Source organism: Thunnus thynnus, chromosome 7, assembly GCF_963924715.1.
Source record: "Thunnus thynnus chromosome 7, fThuThy2.1, whole genome shotgun sequence".
Classification (NCBI taxonomy): Eukaryota; Metazoa; Chordata; class Actinopteri; order Scombriformes; family Scombridae; genus Thunnus; species Thunnus thynnus.
This window is the reverse complement of record NC_089523.1, coordinates 2273021-2277628: the sequence shown is the minus strand read 5'-3', so window position 1 is coordinate 2277628 and position 4608 is coordinate 2273021. Positions and strand designations below refer to the sequence as shown.

The following is a 4608-nucleotide window of genomic DNA, read 5'->3' as shown; positions in this document are numbered from 1 at the left end:
CACACACACACACACACACACACACAGGCCAACAGTCATTCAGTAAACCCATGTGAGAACAGAAGTCTGGAGCAAATGTGAGCAGTCCCTAATCTTACTCAGCAGGTTGCAGACAGTGAAATGCACGTCATCGCCTCTAACAGTGGCTGCTGCTGCTGTGTGGAGCAAACAAGCAACAGGTAGCAAAGTCAGAATGTAGTATACAACTCTGTTCTTCTGTGATATGATAAGCCATGGCTCTGAAAATAGATTTCTTGTTAGTGTGGTGTTTATTGATTAAATGCTTTTGTACTATGTGCGACAGCTCCACTGTAGCCAACACTTTACACATGAATAAGAATCTACACTGTAGGCTCTACAGTGTAGAGTGTAGACTACAGCACTGTTTAAATTTTAAACAGCACTGCTTAAATTTTAAACAATCCATTCACACTGGATGTTATCTCTGTTATCTCAGGAGAGGAGTGGTGTTGCAATGAGGGAGCTGCCAAACTTAGATCTCTACATGAACTTTTGCCTTACTTGCCTATGATCAGGCTATGAGGACATCGTCTTGTACTCTAATATAAAACTATGACAATCCAGTGTCCAGAATCCAATGTGAATCTTTATGCAAGACCACACAGTCTCTCACTGAGCTCCCACAGCTTCTTAGCTGCAGCATCATCCTTGGCTTTAGCACAGACTTCTCTCACAGTGCAGTTGGAGAAGTAACGTCCGCTGAGAGGTTCAATGCCCTCCTGGATAGCACAGTGCAGAGTGGTCTGGGATCCCTGGATGGTGTTTTTGAGGAAAAAGGCAGTCAGGAATTTCAGGAGGGGGTCCTTTACGAAGTTAGCCTTCCTGGTCAGCTCAGTCTTGATGACCCCTGCAGAAAATAAAATAAAAGTGGTAATGTTTTCCTAACCTTAACCAAGTGCTTTTATTTTCCTATACTACCATTCAACGATTAGACACACCCCAAATCCACAAACCTTTTCAGCTTGATATAGAATTTAAAAAATCACATCACATAAAAATTCCAAAATATATTGTCAAGACTGTATTCCCTGTCTCTTAACTCAAGTTGCATGGCGACATGCTCTGACTACTGACCTGGATGGAGGCAGTAGCAGGTGACCTTGGTTCCCTGCAGTCTTTGGGCCAGCTCATGTGTGAAGAGTAGACCTGTAGAACCTCCATGCCTGACGTCCCCAGTCCTAGAGCTTTGTGAGTGTTCAGGCAGTCAAAGTCAATTTTTCCCATGTTATGTGCCGCGGATGACACATTGATCACCCGGCTTGGTCCGCACTCCTTCAGCCGGTCCAACAACAGGTTGGTTAATAGGAAGTGGCCAATGTGGTTGACGCCAAACATCATTCCCAGTCCGTCCTCTGTCCAACCCTGCAGGTAAATACCTGTGATGGACATGGAGCACCTTTAATCCTATTGTCAGAAACAATCACATGTTGCCTGTCCTCCAGCACACATAAACTGAGATTCTGCCTCTATGATTCCCTTCACAGAAAACTGACTCAACACATCACATTCCTCAAGGTCCAAAATCATCAAAATGCTAAATATTATACCTCCAAGCACAGTCAAGGCAGTTTCATAGTTATTACAACTTAGGTCTAGGTGCTTTAATATGCTTGGAGCTAGACATGTTTGACAACTTTTTAATAGCAGATATCGCTTTGCCCATTTTAGATATAATTTAGTTAGACTTAGATATTTTGTCATCAAGTGTAATAATAAGTTTGGTTTCTGTAACCAGCTCTACAGGGTTACTCTGAATTGTGAGATGCAATTTATGTTTTTTATATATGCTTATTACATAAAATATCAGGCTGCAATGAACATCCTTACCTGCATTGTTGATGAGGATGTCCAGTCCGGGTTCAGTCTTCAGGAAGGTTTCAGCAAAGCTGCGAACAGACTTGAGACTCCCAAGATCCAACTGCATGAACACCACCTGATTGCTGCCACTCTCCTGTGAGGGATATCAAGCAGCATTTTGACTGATTAAACATATAAAGTAAAATAAAGAAGCACTGAGACATTTTGGTAAATACTCGCTACTTGTTTTTGCGTTCTTTGCAATTATTTTACTAAGGTTGACTTCTATAGATATCAGTGGTCATTCATTCCCAGTATGATGGAGCCTGATGTGGGTACATTTTGCAACAACCAGTACGTATGGAGTATAAAAAGAGTATCATTCTGTGGTGGTAAATACCAGCTCCTTGGACAGGACCTACTCTTGGTTGAGGAATGACAGTAAATAAGTGTGTTTTAACAGAAGAAACAAAGCATGATAGATTTCTTCTCACCCTCTTGACTTCCATAAGAGCAGCTTCTCCTCTCTGCTTGTTGCGACAAGCTAGAATCACTCTGGCTCCTCTTTTAGCCAAGCCTATGGCTGTGGTCTTCCCAATGCCTTTGTTGCTGCCTGGAGGTGAACAGAGGACATAGGTGATATATTTTGTAATTTGCATGAGTAAAATTTGTGGAAACTAGAAATCACTCCAAGCCCATACCTCCACCAAGGCTTCACAACCTTCTAAATTTGCTATTTGAACAATAGCAACATTAAGTTTTTATCTATTTTCAAATTATTTTAACAGGAAGATCAACTCGAATACATTATTATCTTTAAATGAGGACCTCCTCAAAAGTATATGTCAAAAATATTTTTAAAAAAAAATCTAATGTTATGTTAGGTTTTCTAGGCTGTACTTTTGTCAACTGGCAGATCTTTATGATATATAATACAACGACCTTGAGCCTTAAAGTTTTAGTGACAGAGAAGCAGCACTGGTTCAGTTTCTGTCTGAATGCAACCAAAGTTGAGTGAAAAGATATGAAATGTACTTTATGAGTTGCTTCCTAATGCAAAGTCTCTCAAAAACACTAATTACACTCAGGCCCAACCAATCAGAAGGCTTCCTTTTTTGCCGGAACATCCACTGAATAGCAGTATCTGATTACGTGACCAATAAAAATGAAACCATTCTTTTTTCTTGCTTTTTGTTTACCATGTGATGTGTTGATCAGTTTTTTTTTTTAGTGCCAGAGCATTTCACAAATGCCAGATTGTGAGTAGCTCTTCCTCTTTGACTCAGTGCACAGCCTACGCCTTGCACAGAGGAACAGAAGCCTTCTGTCCACTAGCTAGCTGCTTTTAATGTAGGTTAAGATAAGAAACATGGTGAAACAAAGCAGTCACAAAAAGACGTCATGAGGAGCAGGAGGAACAGAATTCAGCTCAAGTTCAGTGATCATTCTCAACCCAGACACCTCCTCCTGCACCAGTTTCTCCTCAACAAGTGCTGAGTAGTAATGACACATACGTGGCTGCTAATTCAGCCCTTTAACCGTCAGCAGCAGCATGTGACTGAGAATTTGATTCTCCAACGACAACATCCAAGAACTGACTGAATCATTTGACTATAATGAAATAATTTCAGTGTTCAGCACCAAGCCCGTCATCTCCTGCTGTAATTATCAAAAGTAAGCTCATTTACAATTTAGGACTGCAGTAGCCTATTTCAATATTATTGTTTATTGGGTATAGGTTTTGCTGGGTGTACAATTGGATTTTATGCAGATGTTGCTGCGTCTGCCATCTGTGTGTGTGTGTGTGCATGTATGTGGTTCATGTGGCTGCTGTGTCAGGCTATGGTCAATTTTAATGTTATTGAGCATGTTACCAGTGTACCTCTATCCATACGCTTGATTGATGATGCTCTTGTGTCTGCCAGCTGTGTGTGTGTGTGTGAATATGTGGCCCCCATGCCAGGCTATGCCATCTTGGCGATGTTCATCTTGGTGCCTCTAACATTACCTCTGATGATATACAGTATAAGGCTTGTATGATCAAACTGTGGTGCGTTCAGGTAAGTATAGTTGTAATGGTCTTGGACGGGCTAGACCCACCTGATTTTCTCTGTGCCCACCCACACTGTGAGATCTGCCTACAGTACTGGATTGTACAGCACACACAGAAAACAGTTAGTGGATATAACACAGCAGTAAACAAACCTTGACTTACCAGTTACAATCACAGTTTTGCCATGCAGCTTTACTTTGCTTGTGTACCGCTTCCCCTTTACCACAACATGGCGGTAAATGTAAGCAGCTCCTACGACGACACCCACAACCAGCAGGAGGGTAGACATTGTTCCAATCTCCAGTCTGACTTCACACCAGACTGACTTCACTGAGGAAATCAGACAAACTTATGCTTTGAGCCTCAAACATTCAAACATACAAACCCTTCCCTTTCCTGGCTGGGCGTGACAACGTTCCCTCTGTTACAGCAGAGTTAAAGGACTGGGATTCATAAAGCAACAGACCATGTGTCTAATGATTACAGGTCAGACATGTTTATTTAAGCAAATGAAGATCATCTGTTTCAACTTTGACCAACTTTTGACAGGAAAGTTGACAGTGAAATCACATTTTCACACTGGTTAATCAACTTGGACACTATCAAAGGCTGAATTAAAATAACGGGATGAACTCTTGTCCTCCTCTCCCTCCCATCCAAAATAATCCAATAGGACAGTAGCACCACCTGCAGACCTGCAGATTCTGTGTCTAATAGTCTTTTTTGGTTTTCCCTTT

General features: G+C 41.4%; 1 pseudogene; it reads right to left on the bottom strand.

Annotated features, from left to right (window-relative positions):
• On the bottom strand, nucleotides 1-4273 carry LOC137185595 (dehydrogenase/reductase SDR family member 13-like; annotated as a pseudogene).
• Nucleotides 4274-4608: the final 335 nt, after the last annotated feature.